An 18,306-nucleotide genomic window follows, 5' to 3' on the forward strand; every position below is an offset into this window, starting at 1 on the left:
AACTCGGGCGCTACCGTAACCATAAACACATTTAAAAAGGTGGTCTGAAATTTACCACAAGATCCAGGTAGGATTCACTTACATATGTGATACTGGATTCTAGAACAATAAAGGAAATAAACACAATAGTGTAATATGTAATGACAAATATCCAATGTGTGTTTTTAATGGTTCCACTCACATGGAGAAACTTTTAACAACGCATATCATCCGCACAAGAGGTATATTCGGAAGTCATCAGCAGGATTATAGATGGAATTGGTCTGTGTGTATAATTCTTATAGGAAATGTATCCAGAAATCCCCAACGGAATACTAAGGACTTAAAAAAGACCAATATGGTGCAATATAGTCTTATAAAAGATAAAAATTTAATAAAATAATACACTCACAATTTTAAAAACTTAAAGGGCATATATCACCAATCACATGGTAGGTCAAGTGATATCCCGTCACAGCATCGATCCAAAGTCCCTCTGCATCCAGAAAGAATTCCCAGCAGCCAGAAACGTTAGATATGGAATCGATGACCAAACAGTGAAGACACAGGAATACCAAATGATGAAGAGTAAATTTAGAAGATGACTTTCCACCAGAATCAAATAGATACAATAATGATAGGGTGTCTGACCGAGAGAGAAATGGCAGATCTCCTTTTTTAGGGTGGAAACAACGAGGAAGACTAAGATACCAGTAAGCCGAAAACCAATAAAAAGAAAAAAATAGGAGAGGCAAAGGAGGAGGGAGGGTCAAACAAAAATCCAAGGATGTAGTTGTAGTACAACCAATGGAAGATAGTATAAAGACTGTTAACACTAATGTAAAAATATTTAATTTAAGTAAGAGGGTTTTGACTCCAGATGAAGAAAAAGTACTTAAGAGAGGATTAAAGTTTGCTCCCACAAGCCAAGTTGATTCCTTTGACTTTTATATAGACATGCAAAAGTATATTAGAAAACTTACTGTAAAAAAGTTTTTTGCTAATAAAGACACCACTGCAGGTGAAGATGCCCCAGTTCAATTAGGATCCCAGTTTAAGCTCAAGTCATCCTTCTATCCAGCCCATATGAAAGGAAGCTTTCTGGAATGCTTTAATAAATTAGTAATGGATGACGTTGAAAAAGTACTGAGGAGTAAGAATAGAAAATGTAATTTAACAAGAAAGGAATGGCATGCATTAAAAAGTTTGAGGGAAGATGATCAAGTAATTATTAAACCAGCAGACAAGGGTGGAGCAGTGGTCCTTGTGGACAAGGAGGACTATATGGCCGAAATCTATCGGCAATTGAATGACGCTGGCACATATGGAAAACTGAAAAGTGATCCAAGTGCTCGGATCGCGAAATCACTGACGGTACTAACAGATGATGCTTTAGCAAAAAATGTGATTACTAAATCCCAATACGAATATATCAACATAAAATATCCATCAGTACCGACCATTTATACTCTTCCGAAAGTCCACAAGGACCCTGCCCACCCTCCAGGCAGACCCATTATATCAGGTAGTAATAGTATTACATCAAACCTTTCATCTGTAGTAGACCATTATTTACAGCCCCTAGTTAAACAGACAAAATCCTATCTTAAAGATACGGGTGACGTATTACAGTTGCTGGACAATATAAGTTGGAATGAGAATTTTATCCTAGTAAGTGCTGATGTTACAAGTCTGTATACTATAATTCAAGAAGAGAAGGGAATAGAAGCAGTAAAATATTTCCTTGAACAGTCAGATTATTCCAGTGACTTAAAAAGTTTTCTAATTGAAAGCATTAGATTCATTCTGACCAACAACTATTTTGTGTTTAACGGCACATATTACCTGCAGCGCATTGGGACTGCGATGGGCACCAGGTTCGCTCCCAGTTATGCCAATCTATTCATGGCCTACTGGGAAGATCAAATAGTATGGCAAGATGGCGTTCTGGGAGCGGGCCTGGTGCTCTGGCGCAGATTTATCGATGATGTGCTATTTGTATGGAATAGAAGTATGGAGGATCTCCAGCTCTTTTTAAACTCCTTAAATGTTAATGAGTATAATATTCATCTTACAGCTAATAAAAGTTCAGTAGAAATCTCCTATCTAGACTTATGCATTTATATAAAGGATAATAAGGTACAAACCAAACTGTATCGTAAAACTACTGACTCGAATAACTTTATAGAAAAGGGGAGTCAACATCATGAAAATTGGCTAAACAGCATCCCCTATAGCCAATATATGAGGGTCAAACGTAATTGTACTGAAATAGGGGTCTATGAAAGTCAGTCAGCAGAGATGACTGATCGTTTTCTTGAGAAGGGATATGAAACAGAACAATTAAAAGAAGCCTATCTGAAAGTTAAAACATTTGATAGGAAGGAGATGATCTACAATAAAAATAAAAGAGGTGAGAATGTAGACAACCAGTGGTCCTTCATATCAGATTTTAATTCACAACACAAACAAATTGAAGGAATATTTAGAAAACATTGGAAAGTCCTTAAAAAAGATAATGTCATTGGGGCCCTTCTACCTGATAGACCACGGTTTATATATCGGAAGTCTAGATCCTTAAAAGACACACTGGTGCATAGTTCCATAGAAGCACCTATACGAAGCAGTGTTAGAACTCAGGGCTTCCATAGGTGTGATATGTGCAATATGTGCAGGACTACAAAGGGAACCAGCAAGATGAAGGAGTTTATAGTAAAAGGAACCAAATATACAATTAAGGAATTCATAACGTGCAATTCGAAAAATGTGATTTACGCCATAGAATGTAGTTGCGGTCTAGTATATATAGGAAAAACAACTAGATGTCTAAAAATTAGAATGTCTGAACACCTATATAACATTAAGAAGGGACTTGAGACGCATTGCTTATCTGCTCATTTTAAACTTGCCCATGGCTGCAGTATTAATGGGATAAAGTCCTTTTGGGGAATCCAGCTTGTGGGTCCCACTTGGCGCAGTAAAGATATTGAGATTAGGTTGGCCAAATCCGAGATGCGCTGGATTTACAAGTTGGGGACCCTGTCACCTCAAGGACTAAACGGGGATTTTGAATTAAAATGGTTCCTACAGTCATGAACATATATTCCTTCTATTCTTGTCTGCTGATTATTTTTACTATATATATGTATAAGAGCCTTATGTATTTTATTCATTTTCTTGTTTTATATGAATCTTGGGATTTATCTATGTTCATATGAGAAACTGAACTGATTATGTGGAGTGATTATATCCCTGATCCTGGAAAGATGGATGGAGAACTTTTCCGAAAATACAGGATTTGAGTCTGGAGCGAGTGGAACGCAAACAGGAAGCCATGGAGGATTTGTGAAATACAGCAAAATTCATCCGATCATGTGCCCCCTGTTTATGAATGGACTTGTTACACCTTACATGGTTTATTAAGAAAGAAATTTATTGTGTATTGCCAGTAGTTCAGGACCAGTATTAGTACTGAACAATGTAGAAATTGCAGCATAGTTATGTGAAACTCAATCGGGGAGGAATGTAGGACCGGTGGAACGCAAAAGCGTTACTTCCGGTCACGTGCTTTTTTGTCCGGAAATTAGTTGGGGAGAAGCGCAGGACCGGTGGAACGCACAAGCGTCACTTCCGGTCACGCGTCTTCTGTCCTGAAGACAAAGTGTCTAGATCAAGTGCATAGGAGATCTCCATTTAAGTATGGAGGAACCTCTGCACCATGATCTTTTAGGAGAAGAGAATAGTAGTAAGTGAAATAAGAATAGGACGAAGTGCTAGACCGGTGGAACGCAAAAGCGTCACTACCGGTGACGGACTTCCTGTTTGGAATAGAAAGGTTTTTAAATATACAGGTGGTTTGAATTAGAATATAATGTTTCTTATCAATGTAATTAAGAGGGTATAAAGGGTATTGATTCATTCCTTGGTTCTATGCTTCTGAGGAAGGTCTTAGGACCGAAAACGCGTTTAAGCAATTCATCATTTGGTATTCCTGTGTCTTCACTGTTTGGTCATCGATTCCATATCTAACGTTTCTGGCTGCTGGGAATTCTTTCTGGATGCAGAGGGACTTTGGATCGATGCTGTGACGGGATATCATTTGACCTACCATGTGATTGGTGATATATGCCCTTTAAGTTTTTAAAATTGTGAGTGTATTATTTTATTAAATTTTTATCTTTTATAAGACTATATTGCACCATATTGGTCTTTTTTAAGTCCTTAGTATTCCGTTGGGGATTTCTGGATACATTTCCTATAAGGATTATACACACAGACCAATTCCATCTATAATCCTGCTGATGACTTCCGAATATACCTCTTGTGCGGATGATATGCGTTGTTAAAAGTTTCTCCATGTGAGTGGAACCATTAAAAACACACATTGGATATTTGTCATTACATATTACACTATTGTGTTTATTTCCTTTATTGTTCTAGAATCAGTGGCGTAACTAGAAATTTTTCTCCCCCAAGCCAAAAAATCCTTCGGCGCCCCCCCCATACACCCCGTAATTGGCACTAGCAAAGGTAGAAAAATGCGCTGGCAAAAAGGGGTGTGGCTTTGTCGAAATGGGCGTGGCTTTGCGTGGAGGGCGTGGCATTGCAGGAAAAGACTACCTTATACCCCAGTTTTGCAACCTGCACGCCCAGACGTTGGCCACCACAGGAAAGAAAAATAATCCTGATTCATGCCCCTTACATTATTTGTCATTTTTCCTCCTTATAGTAATGCCCAGTGTACATTATTCCACATACTGCAATGGCCCTTAGACAGTATTCCACACACAATCAGTGATCGCGCTGAGCCAAAAAAAAAGTGGGTCCCAGGGACCCTTCACTTTTAAAAATTGGGGTCCTACCGGTCATTTTCTGGGTCCCATCGGAATGAAGGTTCTTATTAATTTTAATCTTGTTTGGACACTACAAAAGTGTTGCAAGATGGGGGGGATGGGGTGACAATGCTGCTGGGCTGTGTAGCATGCAGGACACCCTGCACCAGAGCTGTAACTAGACATTTTGGTGCCCTTAGGCAGAAAGTGAATTGGTGTTAGACCACTTAGACCATAAAGATCAGGTAGTGCGAGCCGTAGGCGCGCCGCAAAATTTTAGGGGCGTGGCTTCATAGGGAAGGGGCGTGACCACATAATAGTGTCAATTCACATTACACCACACAGTAGTGGCGCTTATACACATTGCACCAGGTAGAACCTCCTATGCACACTGATCCAGGTAGATCACGTCATACACTTTGCTCCAGGTACAGCACGTCATACACTTTGCTCCAGGTACAGCACGTCATACACTTTGCTCCAGGTACAGCACGTCATACACTTTGCTCCAGGTACAGCACGTCATACACTTTGCACCAGGTACAGCACGTCATACACTTTGCACCAGGTACAGCACGTCATACACTTTGCACCAGGTACGCACCAGGTACAGCACGTCATACACTTTGCACCAGGTACAGCACGTCATACACTTTGCACCAGGTAGAGCACGTTATCATACACATTGCATCAGGTAGAGCATGTTATCATACACATTGCCGCTAGGTAGAGCAAGTTATCATACACATTGCCGCTAGGTAGAGCAAGTTATCATACACATTGCGTCAGGTAGAACACGTTATTATACACAATGCGCCTGGTAGAGCACGTTATTATACACAATGCGCCTGGTAGAACACGTTATTATACACAATGCGCCTGGTAGAGCACGTTATAATACACATTGCACTAGGTAGAACACGTTATTATACACAATGCGCCTGGTAGAGCACGTTATTATACACATTGCACTAGGTAGAGCACGTTATCATACACATTGCGCCTGGTAGAGCACGTTATTATACACATTGCACCAGGTAGAGCACGTTATCATACACATTGCGCCAGGTAGAACACGTTATCATACACATTGCGCCAGGTAGAACACGTTATCATACACATTGCGCCAGGTAGAACACGTTATCATACACATTGCGCCAGGTAGAGCACGTTATCATACACATTGCGGCAGGTAGAACACGTTATTATACACATTGCGCCAGGTAGAACACGTTATTATACACAATGCGCCTGGTAGAGCACGTTATTATACACAATGCGCCTGGTAGAGCACTGAGGCACATTGCAGTAACCACTCACTTATCACCTCCAGTGGCACGAAGGGGCCGTTTGACACAAGTGGCTTCGCCCCCAGCAGCTACTCACTGACACTCACCATTTTTTCTGACAGCACAGTGCAGTGAGTGCACTGGCACAAGTAGCCAGCCTGCGCCTGTAGTAGCCGCAGCCTGGAGGAGCTCTATGTGAAATCGCAAGCAGAGGCTGTTCTCTGGCAAGAAGGAGCTCGTCCAATCGCTTCCCCTGACGGGCTGGCCACTGCTAAATATACCGATAATCAGTTCCAACTGTGTCAAAGTAGTGGAGCCCCAGGTGCAATGGGAAAGTCAGTGTCACTGCACAGTTGTACTGATTACTGGTATATTTAGCAGTGGCCAGCCCGTCAGGGGAAGCGATCGGAGGAGCTCCTTCTTGCCAGCCTCTGCTTGCGATTTCACAGATAGCTCCTTCATGCTGCGGCGCCGGCTGGCTACTTGTGCCAGTGCACTCACTGCACTGTGCTGTCAGAAAAATGGTGTCAGTGAGGCCCTGACACTCTGAGCGGCCTCACATTGCACACACGGAGCTTGCAGCCCCCGGACATCCCGCATCTGCACCAGCTACTCCAGGTGAAGCGGGGCGATGCAGCACTGTCTACTGCTTACCTACAGCGGGAGCTGTGCAGCCCGGCCGGCTCCTGCTGGAAGGTAGTTGTCGGGTCTCGGTGGGGCGTTGAGCGGGTCCCGGGTAGGGGGGTGGCGGCGGGCAGATCCGGAGCTGTACTCCCAGTCGCAAAGGAGGGTGCTGGCGGCAGAGCGGCAGTGGAGCCGGATGAGCGGGGCCAGTCTGTCAGCCCTGCAGCACAGATTCATGTGCTGGCGGGAGCAGGATTCAAAGCGGAAGATGCTGCAGGCTGTGATTGGATGGAGACTACAGGAGGTGATTGGCCGAGGAAACAGCCAGTCACCTCCTGCATTCCGCTGACAGGCTTAACACATGCAAACACATATTCAGATGAGCGCGTCCTGTGGGACCCGCTCATCTTCTAAATGTGAGTCCCGGGCGGCTGTTTCTGGGTAAAATACGCGCCATAGCGCGTTTTTGTGATCACTGACAATAATGCACATGACACAATATGCACACACCGTAATGCCCCCTACACATTATGCCACACACTGTAATGCCCCCGACACATTATGCCACACACCGTAATGCCCCCGACACATTATGCCACACACCGTAATGCCTGTGACACATTATGACAGGAATCGCAATGCCCGTTATACATTATGCTACACACTGCAATGCCCCTGATACATTATAGCACATACAATGTCTGTGACACAGTATGACACACACCACAATGATCCTGAGACATTATACCACATACCACAATGCCCGTGACATAGTATACAACACACCGTAATGCCAGATACATTATGACACACACTGCAATGTCCGTGATACATTATGCCACACACCGTAATGCCCATTACACATTAAGTTCTACAGTAAGGCTTCCAATTACTTTTAAATTACCTGCTCGTTGCCAGGGGTTTCATGCTCTTGGTTCCATGCACGGTGCCAGGATGTCATGCTCGTTGCCAGGGGTTTCATGCACTGGGTGTCATGCTCGTTGCTAGGGGGTAGTGCTTGTTGCTAGGGCCGTGCTCCCAGTGCCACATATGCTCCCAGTGCCAGATATTCCCCCACAGTGCCAGGTATATGCACCCAGTGCCAAATATTCCCCCACAGTGCCAGGTATATGCACCCAGTGCCAGATATTCCCCCACAGTGCCTGCTTCCCCCCCCAGTGCCAGGTATATGCCCCCCCAGTCCCGGGTATATGCCCCCAGTGCCGGGTATATGCCCCCCCAGTGCCAGGTATATTCCCCCAGTGCCAGGTATATGCCCCCCCAGTGCCAGGTATATGCCCCCCCAGTGCCAGGTATATGCCCCTAGTGCCAGGTATATGCCCCCCAGTGCCAGATATTCTCCCACAGTGCCAGATATTCCCCCCCAGTGCCAGGTATATGCCCCCAGTGCCAGGTATATGCCCCCAGTGCCATGTATATGCCCCCAGTGCCAGGTACATGCCCCCCCAGTGCCAGTTATATGCCCCCAGTGCCAGGTATATGCCCCCAGTGCCAGATATCCCCCCCCCAGTGCCTGCTTCCCCCCCAGTGCCAGGTATATGCCCCCAGTGCCGGGTATATGCCCCCCCAGTGCCAGGTATATGCCCCCAGTGCCGGGTATATGCCCCCAGTGCCAGGTACATGCCCCCAGTGCCAGATATTCCCCCCCAGTGCCTGCTTCCCCCCCAGTGCCAGGTATATGCCTCCAGTGCCAGGTATATGCCCCCCCAGTGCCAGGTATATGCCCCCCAGTGCCGGGTATATGCCCCCAGTGCCAGGTACATGCCCCCAGTGCCGGGTATATGCCCCCCCAGTGCCAGGTATATGCCCCCAGTGCCAGGTACATGCCCTCAGTGCCGGGTATATGCCCCCCCAGTGCCAGGTATATGTCCCCAGTGCCAGATCTGCCCCCCCAGTGCCAGGTATATGTCCCCAGTGCCGGGTGTATGCCCCAGTGCCTGCTCCCCCGGCCCCCCCCTATGTGTTGGAGGGACATGAGCGCATCGCGCGTCTCTCCTGTGTCCCTCCTGGCTCTCCCCCGGCTGGTCTAATAAAGGAAGTGCCGTTCGTGAGCCAATCAGAGCTCACGAACGGCACTTGCTTCCTTAGACCGGCCGGGGGAGAGCCAGGAGGGATACAGGAGAGACGCGCGATGCGCTCGTGTCCCTCCAACACATAGGGGGGGGGCGGGGGAGCAGGCACCGCAGGGAGGGAGAGCCGGAGAGGAGATCGCAGATTGACATGCGGACGCTCGTCCGCATGTCAATCTGTTCTAAATCAGTGGCGCCCCCGCAGCCCCTCGCCCCCAAGCCACCGCGAGGACTGCGGGGGCAGTAGTTACGCCACTGTCTAGAAGCCAGTATCACATATGTAAGTGAATCCTACCTGGATCTTGTGGTAAATTTCAGACCACCTTTTTAAATGTGTTTATGGTTACGGTAGCGCCACGAGTTCTCATCTTTGGTTTTACATGGTGTATAGATAAAGTCTTGGTGAAGGCTTTTTTTGGGAACACGGGCTGTCATCTTAACCTGTAAGCGCGGTTCTGGGATAAAATCTGTAATCTCAAAATTTTGTATATTTTGTTTACTGTTACTATGGCGACACGTATTGTATGCGGCTTGTCTCCCTTAGACCTCCCGGCGCAGGCTCACGTGGTCTCACTGCTTCCGGTGACGTCAGGGTCCTGAACCCGGAAGGAGATGGTGGCGTCCGTGGACTGCGGCCAACGGCGGGCGGGGAGACAGGCGGCATGTAAGTATAAATGTTTGTTCTTTTGTTATGCACATGTTATCCTGATGACGGGGTGAGACCCCCCGAAACGTCGTTCTTGACTAAAAGTCTTTTTCTACTTTAAAACGCTGGGAGTGCCGCCTCTTCTTTCTATTATATATTGGAGATTCATCATCTCATGGAGGGCACCCCAGTGAGTTATAGCAGGGTGACGCTGTCCCTTTGAGTGCCGGGTTGGATATCTGTATATATATAATAAGAATTTACTTACCGATAATTCTATTTCTCGGAGTCCGTAGTGGATGCTGGGGTTCCTGAAAGGACCATGGGGAATAGCGGCTCCGCAGGAGACAGGGCACAAAAAGTAAAGCTTTAGGATCAGGTGGTGTGCACTGGCTCCTCCCCCTATGACCCTCCTCCAAGCCTCAGTTAGGTACTGTGCCCGGACGAGCGTACACAATAAGGAAGGATTTATGAATCCCGGGTAAGACTCATACCAGCCACACCAATCACACTGTACAACCTGTGATCTGAACCCAGTTAACAGTATGATAACAGCGGAGCCTCTGAAAAGATGGCTCACAACAATAATAACCCGATTTTTGTAACTATGTACAAGTAATGCAGATAATCCGCACTTGGGATGGGCGCCCAGCATCCACTACGGACTCCGAGAAATAGAATTATCGGTAAGTAAATTCTTATTTTCTCTATCGTCCTAGTGGATGCTGGGGTTCCTGAAAGGACCATGGGGATTATACCAAAGCTCCCAAACGGGCGGGAGAGTGCGGATGACTCTGCAGCACCGAATGAGAGAACTCCAGGTCCTCCTTAGCCAGGATATCAAATTTGTAGGATTTTACAAACGTGTTTGCCCCTGACTAAATAGCCGCTCGGCAAAGTTGTAAAGCCGAGACCCCTCGGGCAGCCGCCCAAGATGAGCCCACCTTCCTTGTGGAATGGGCATTTACATATTTTGGCTGTGGCAGGCCTGCCACAGAATGTGCAAGCTGAATTGTATTACACATCCAACTAGCAAAAGTCTGCTTAAAAGCAAGAGCACCCAGTTTGTTGGGTGCATACAGGATAACAGCAAGTCAGTTTTCCTGACTCCAGCCGTCCTGGAACCTATATTTTCAGGGCCCTGACCACATCTAGCAACTTGGAGTCCTCCAAGTCCCTAGTAGGCGCAAGACACCACAATAAGCTGGTTCAGGTGAAACACTGACACCACCTTAGGGAGAGAACTGGGGACGAGTCCGCAGCTCTGCCCTGTCCGAATGGACAAACAGATATGGGCTTTTTTGAGAAAAAAACCACCAATTTGACACTCGCCTGGTCCAGGCCAGGTCCAAGAGCATGTTCACTTTTCATGTGAGATGCTTCAAATCCACAGATTTGACTGGTTTTAAACCAATGTGTTTTGAGGAATCCCAGAACTACGTTGAGATCCCACAGTGCCACTGGAGGCACAAAAGGGGGTTGTATATGCAATACTCCCTTGACAAACTTCTGGACTTCAGGAACTGAAGCCACTTCTTTCTGGAAGAAAAATCGACAGGGCCGAAATTTGAACCTTAATGGACCCCAATTTGAGGCCCATAGACACTCCTGTTTGCAAGAAATGCAGGAATCGACCGAGTTGAAATTTCTTCGTGGGGCCTTCCTGGCCTCACACCACGCAACATATTTTCGCCACATGTGGTGATAATGTTGTGCGGTCACCTCCTTTCTGGCTTTGACCAGGGTAGGAATGACCTCTTCCTGAATGCCTTTTCCCTTAGGATCCGGCGTTCCACCGCCATGCCGTCAAACGCAGCTGCGGTAAGTCTTGGAACAGACATGGTACTTGCTGAAACAAGTCCCTTCTTAGCGGCAGAGGCCATAAGTCCTCTGTGAGCATCTCTTGAAGTTCCGGGTACCAAGTCCTTCTTGGCCAATCCGGAGCCATGAGTATAGTTCTTACTCCTCTACGTCTTATAATTCTCAGTACCTTAGGTATGAAAAGCAGAGGATGGAACACATACACCGACTGGTACACCCACGGTGTTACCAGAACGTCCACAGCTATTGCCTGAGGGTCTCTTAACCTGGCGCAATACCTGTCCCGTTTTTTGTTCAGACGGGACGCCATCATGTCCACCTTTGGTAATTCCCAACGGTTTACAATTATGTGGAAAACTTCCCCATGAAGTTCCCACTCTGCCGGGTGGAGGTCGTGCCTACTGAGGAAGTCTGCTTCCCAGTTTCCATTCCCGGAATGAAACACTGCTGACAGTGCTATCACATGATTTTCCGCCCAGCGAAAAGTCCTTGCAGTTTTTGCCACTGCCCTCCTGCTTCTTGTGCCGCCCTGTCTATTTACGTGGGCGACTGCCGTGATGTTTTATCCCACTGGATCAATACCGGCTGACCTTGAAGCAGAGGTCTTGCTAAGCTTAGAGCATTATAAATTTACCCTTAGCTATATTTATGTGGAGAAAAATCTCCAGACTTGATCACACTCCCTGGAAATTTTTTCCTTGTGTGACTGCTCCCCAGCCTCTCGGGCTGGCCTCCGTGGTCACCAACATCCAAAACTGAATGCCGAATCTGCGGCCCTCTAGAAGATGAGCACTCTGTAACCACCACAGGAGAGACACCCTTGTCCTTGGATATAGGGTTATCCGCTGATGCATCTGAAGATGCGATCCGAACCATTTGTCCAGCAGATCCCACTGAAAAGTTCTTGCATGAAATCTGCCGACTGGAATTGCTTCGAAGGAAGTCACCATTTTTTTACCATGGCCCTTGTGCAATGATGCACTGATTTTAGGAGGTTCCTGACTAGCTCGGATAACTCCCTGGCTTTCTCTTCCGGGAGAAACACCTTTTTCTGGACTGTGTCCAGAATCATCCCTAAGCACAGGAGACTTGTTGTCGGGATCAGCTGCGATTTTGGAATCTTTAGAATCCACCCCTGCTGTTGTAACAGTATCCGAGATAGTGCTACTCCGACCTCCAACTGTTCCCTGGACTTTGCCCTTATCAGGAGATCGTCCAAGTAAGGGATAATTAAGACGCCTTTTCTTCAAAGAAGAACCATCATTTCGGCCATTACCTTGGTAAAGACCCGGGGTGCCGTAGACAATCCAAACGGCAGCGTCTGAAACTGATAGTGACAGTTCTGTACCACGAACCTGAGGTACCCTTAGTGATAAGGGCAAATTTGGGACATGGAGGTAAGCATCCCTGATGTCTCGGGACACCAGATAGTCCCCTTCTTCCCGGTTCGTTATCACTGCTCTGAGTGACTCCATCTTGATTTGAACCTTTGTAAGTGTTCAAATTTTTTTAGATTTAGAATAGGTCTCACCTAGCCTTCTGGCTTCAGTACCACAATATAGTGTGGAATAATACCCCTTTTCTTGTTGTAGGAGGGGTAATTTAATTATCACCTGCTGGGAATACAGCTCGTGAATTTTTCCCATACTGCCTCCTTGTCGGAGGGAGACCTTGGTAAAGCAGCCTTCAGGAGCCTGCGCAGGGGAAACGTCTCGACATTCCAAACTGTACCCCTGGGATACTACTTGTAGGATCCAGGGGTCCTGTACGGTCTCAGCGTCATGCTGAGAGCTTGTCAGAAGGGTTGGAACGCTTCTGTTCCTGGGAATGGGCTGCCTGCTGCAGTCTTCTTCCCTTTCCTCTATCCCTGGGCAGATATGACTCTTATAGGGACGAAAGGACTGAAGCTGAAAAGACGGTGTCTTTTTCTGCAGAGATGTGACTTAGGGTAAAAACGGTGGATTTTCCAGCAGTTGCCGTGGCCACCAGGTCCGATGGACCGACCCCAAATAACTCCTCTTCCTTTATACGGCAATACACCTTTGTGCCGTTTGGAATCTGCATCACCTGACCACTGTCGTGTCCATAAACATCTTCTGGCAGATATGGACATCGCACTTACTCTTGATGCCAGAGTGCAAATATCCCTCTGTGCATCTCGCATATATAGAAATACATCCTTTAAATGCTCTATAGTCAATAAAATACTGTCCCTGTCAAGGGTATCAATATTTTTAGTCAGGGAATCCGACCAAGCCACCCCAGCTCTGCACATCCAGGCTGAGGCGATCGCTGGTCGCAGTATAACACCAGTATGTGTGTATATACTTTTTATGATATTTTTCCAGCCTCCTGTCAGCTGGCTCCTTGAGGACGGCCCTATCTATAGACGGTACCGCCACTTGTTCTGATAAGCGTGTGAGCGCCTTATCCACCCTAAGGGGTGTTTCCCAACGCGCCCTAACTTCTGGCGGGAAAGGGTATACCGCCCATATTTTCTATCGGGGGGAACCCACGCATCATCACACACTTCATTTAATTTATCTGATTCAGGAAAAACTACGGTAGTTTTTTCACATCCCACATAATACCCTCTTTTGTGGTACTTGTAGTATCAGAAATATGTAACACCTCCTTCATTGCCCTTAACGTGTGGCCCTAATAAGGAATACGTTTGTTTATTCACCGTCGACACTGGATTCAGTGTCCCTGTCTGTGTCTGTGTCGACCGACTAAAGTAAACGGGCGTTTTAAAACCCCTGACGGTGTTTTTGAGACGTCTGGACCGGTACTAATTGTTTGTCGGCCGTCTCATGTCGTCAACCGCCTTGGCGCGTGTTGACATTATCACGTAATTCCCTAAATAAGCCATCCATTCCGGTGTCGACTCCCTAGAGAGTGACATCACCATTACAGGCAATTGCTCCGCCTCCTCACCAACATCGTCCTCATACATGTCGACACACACGTACCGACACACAGCACACACACAGGGAATGCTCTGATAGAGGACAGGACCTACTAGCCCTTTGGAGAGACAGAGGGAGAGTTTGCCAGCACACACCAAAAACGCTATAATTATATAGGGACAACCTTATATAAGTGTTTTCCCTTATAGCATCTTTTTTATATATTTCTAACGCCAAATTAGTGCCCCCCCTCTCTGTTTTAACCCTGTTTCTGTAGTGCAGTGCAGGGGAGAGCTTGGGAGCCTTCCCTCCAGCCTTTCTGTGAGGGAAAATGGCGCTGTGTGCTGAGGAGATAGGCCCCGCCCCTTTTTCGGCGGCCTCGTCTCCCGCTCTTAACGGATTCTGGCAGGGGTTAAACATCTCCATATAGCCCCCGGAGGCTATATGTGAGGTATTTTTAGCCAAAAAAGGTTTTCATTTGCCTCCCAGGGCGCCCCCCTCCCAGCGCCCTGCACCCTCAGTGACTGCCGTGTGAAGTGTGCTGAGAGGAAAATGGCGCACAGCTGCAGTGCTGTGCGCTACCTTAAGAAGACTGAGGAGTCTTCTGCCGCCGATTCTGGACCTCTTCTCGTTTCAGCATCTGCAAGGGGGCCGGCGGCGAGGCTCCGGTGACCATCCAGGCTGTACCTGTGATCGTCCCTCTGGAGCTAATGTCCAGTAGCCAAGAAGCCAATCCATCCTGCACGCAGGTGAGTTCACTTCTTCTTCCCTAAGTCCCTCGTTGCAGTGATCCTGTTGCCAGCAGGACTCACTGTAAAATAAAAAACCTAAGCTAAACTTTTCTAAGCAGCTCTTTAGGAGAGCCACCTAGATTGCACCCTTCTCGGCCGGGCACAAAAATCTAACTGAGGCTTGGAGGAGGGTCATAGGGGGAGGAGCCAGTGCACACCACCTGATCCTAAAGCTTTACTTTTTGTGCCCTGTCTCCTGCGGAGCCGCTATTCCCCATGGTCCTTTCAGGAACCCCAGCATCCACTAGGACGATAGTGAAATATATATATATATATATATATATATATATATATATATAATGTGTCCAAAGGTGCTGCACTCCTAGCGGCTTGAATAAAGGACAACAGCAGGGCATGCGTGTAGACGTTTCGATGCCTTTATTGCGGCATTGTCATCAGGTCTTTTTTGACGCAATAAAGGCATTGAAATGTTGTCTACACGCATGCCCTGCTGTTGTCCTTTATTCAAGCCGCTAGGAGTTCCACACCTTTGAACTTTATGTGACTACTATTTGTGGAGGCACCCGGCGCGGTAACGCGGTCTGAATGGGAAAGCCGGGCACTCTGGTCTGTATATATATATATATATATATATATATATATATATATATGAACCTATTATAATTAATTTTTTATTAAGTTGGTGGCACAGTGGAAATTGGTGGGGCAGTGGGTGATAAAAAAAAAAACTTCACTTTCTCCCTTCTACAGCCCAGCCCACACACCCAGTGCCTCCCCAATATTAAAATATGTAAAAAAGATGCCAATTCCAAAGATATCTTTCGTCTTTCAAATTGTTTAAAAAAATTGCTTAAGGTGCATACACACCGGGCGTTTTTGCCCAGCGTGTATGCACAGCGATGATCGCTGGGCTGAAAAGCGCTCAGTGCATACACATTGAGCGCTTTCCCCCCCTGCCGAGCGATGTCAGTGTGGGTGAACGGTTTTCCATAGCAGGATGCTATGGAAAGCCGCTCACCCCGCCGCTCATCTACTGGTAATACCAGCAGATGAACGGCGGCCGCCAGCGATGAAGCGTGAGCACGCATCACAGCTAATCGCTGGGGCATACGCACTGGGCGGCTTTGAGCTGAAAGCAGCTCAACACACCAAAAGCGACCTGCTTTCAGCTCAAAATCGCCCAGTGTGTAATATGGGCCTTTAGTGTGTACACTCAATTTCGTTTGCCAGGGCTCTGGGAAGTTCAAGGGAAATTGCTCATCTTCCACATTGTTCATCTTTCACATTGGCCATGTCACTAGTGTGTAGGGCCCTTTAATCAAATGCATCACAAACAGCAAACAGATAATCAACAACATTTCAGCACTTAAAAAAAAAAAAGTTACAAATAAATACACAGTGATGATGTAAATTTCGGCCATGCCATAGGATTGCCTTTGCATGCGTATGAAGGGAGGCCGGGACTCTTACGCTGCAGTTCGCCTCTCCCTGTGTACATGTGTAAAATTACTCGTGAACTGGGCTTCAGTCCGCAGTGGGGTAGTAAAAACAAACTGTCAGCAAACTTCCTTATAAGTTTATTTTCTGACAGAAACTTTTGATTTATTCATTTTTACTTTTTATAGTTCCCAGTTCATTAATTGAATGCAATGCGAAGGACGATCCCTATACACACTCCTTTGTTATTGCTGTGCAGTAGTAATAACAAAAGCCAAACTACGCTGCTCTTCCTGACTGTGCATTATACTGGAGCACGTATAAGCCATCAGGAAAGCCACTAGTATAGCCCCTCCCCTCCCTCTGCGTCATCGCCCATGCCTCTCCACCCTAGCGCCTACGGCTACTACACACCGAGTAGCCACACCCACATGATGACGCCGCGCAACACAACCCTCCCCTGACACTCGCTGGCCCCGCCCCCATGCGCTAGCCCCGCCTGCGGCCCCGCCCTCCGCTGTTTCCCTCTCTTCTTTCTTTCTGTATTTTTTTCTCCTCAGCGCTCGCTACCCACAATCCCCCGCGAAAACCCTACAATGAAATTTAAGAAGTTTTTTAGGTTTCGGCGCCATTTTCGATTGGACTGAGGTAAGGAGGGATTTTTTTTCCCAGGGAATAACTCGCCGGAGCTGTCCGTGTCTCGCAGGGAAGTTTCCCTCCCCCGGCGGCCGCGTTCTCCGCGCCGAAAAATCGGGAAAAAATTCAGAAAAATTCCCTCGGTGCCCGGTGTCTGGCGGCGGCCTCCCCCGGCTCCGCCCGGCACTCGGCGACCGTTACCCGCGGCCGCTGGCTCCCACCCGCCCCTGTACGATGTGCGTGTGCCGGCTCACCCCCTCTGCCTCCCCCGCCCTGCACACCCGGGACACCCGCCCCGGGTCCTGCGCAATCACCAGCGGGCCGGCCGGGGAGTGACGGGGCACGGAGACCCCGCACTGTCCTGCCAGCCACCGCTGTTGCTTCCCTTTCCCTGCCGCAGCTTTCTCCCTGCGTCTTCCCTGGGCTACATTGAAGTTTTATGTTTTTTTGTTAGTTTTGTGGTTTTTGTTTTGTTTTTTTGTAAAATATATTTATTTATTTTAATGAGTACACAATAAAGCAGTGTCCCCCCTGTGCAGTGTTATGTAACAACTTGTGCTCACACACACCCAGGGATGTGCTGCTCAGTGTGTATAGCTGCCCTCCAGTCCCCGGGCTGTTGTTTTGCTGAGAGGTTAGGAGTCCTCCTGTGTGGGTGAGGGGGGGCTGCCTGGCTTTGTGTAGGGGTGGGGTGGGGGATCAGTTTGAGGGGGCTCTCCTTACTCTGGAGGGGGGGGGCCTGGAGGGCGCTGCCTGCTATGGAGGGTGCTGCCTGCTATGGAGGGTCAGACAAAGGGGCCGTGAGTCCTCTCTGTGTGTCAGTCAGACATTGCTGTTGCTAATAATAATGGTTTATGGATTGGCAGCTATGGCGTAGGGATTATGGGTTTGTCTTCAGAAGGCACTTGATTTTACATTTCTCTTGCTGAGATGACACTATGTTGCCATATCTTTTTAATTTTTACAACAAGTTCAATGTGATATGTAATAAATGTGACTGGTGCTATATTGGGATGTTAGTGGTTAAAAGGGGTGACTTGTCAGAAAGAGGAAAGAGTCGTCGACAAACAATTGACGCCTTCTTGAATATTGTGCATATGTTTAATGCATTGCACACTTTCTCGTTAATTTCTGTTGGCGAGGACCCTGGTTCCTGGGTTTGGGAGTGTTCATTTATATGTGATAGTAAGTACATTCGTCACTGTGCTGTCTAACGCTTTGTTATCTGGCCCACTATGTGTTTCTGACAAGTGTATTTTGTTTTTACTGTGTGCTCTGTAACAATTGAAAT

General features: G+C 47.1%; 1 long non-coding RNA gene across 1 annotated transcript in view; it reads left to right on the plus strand.

The window, feature by feature from the left end:
* Nucleotides 1-16,770: 16,770 nt before the first annotated feature.
* The window catches only part of LOC134947785 (uncharacterized), a 48,769-nt gene continuing 47,233 nt past the window's right edge, over nucleotides 16,771-18,306 (plus strand). Inside the window, exon 1 of the long non-coding RNA XR_010182773.1 lies at nucleotides 16,771-17,027. This is a non-coding gene — a long non-coding RNA (uncharacterized LOC134947785). The remainder of the gene's footprint in view (nucleotides 17,028-18,306) is intronic.

This window comes from Pseudophryne corroboree, chromosome 8 (genome assembly GCF_028390025.1).
Source record: "Pseudophryne corroboree isolate aPseCor3 chromosome 8, aPseCor3.hap2, whole genome shotgun sequence".
NCBI lineage: Eukaryota > Metazoa > Chordata > Amphibia > Anura > Myobatrachidae > Pseudophryne > Pseudophryne corroboree.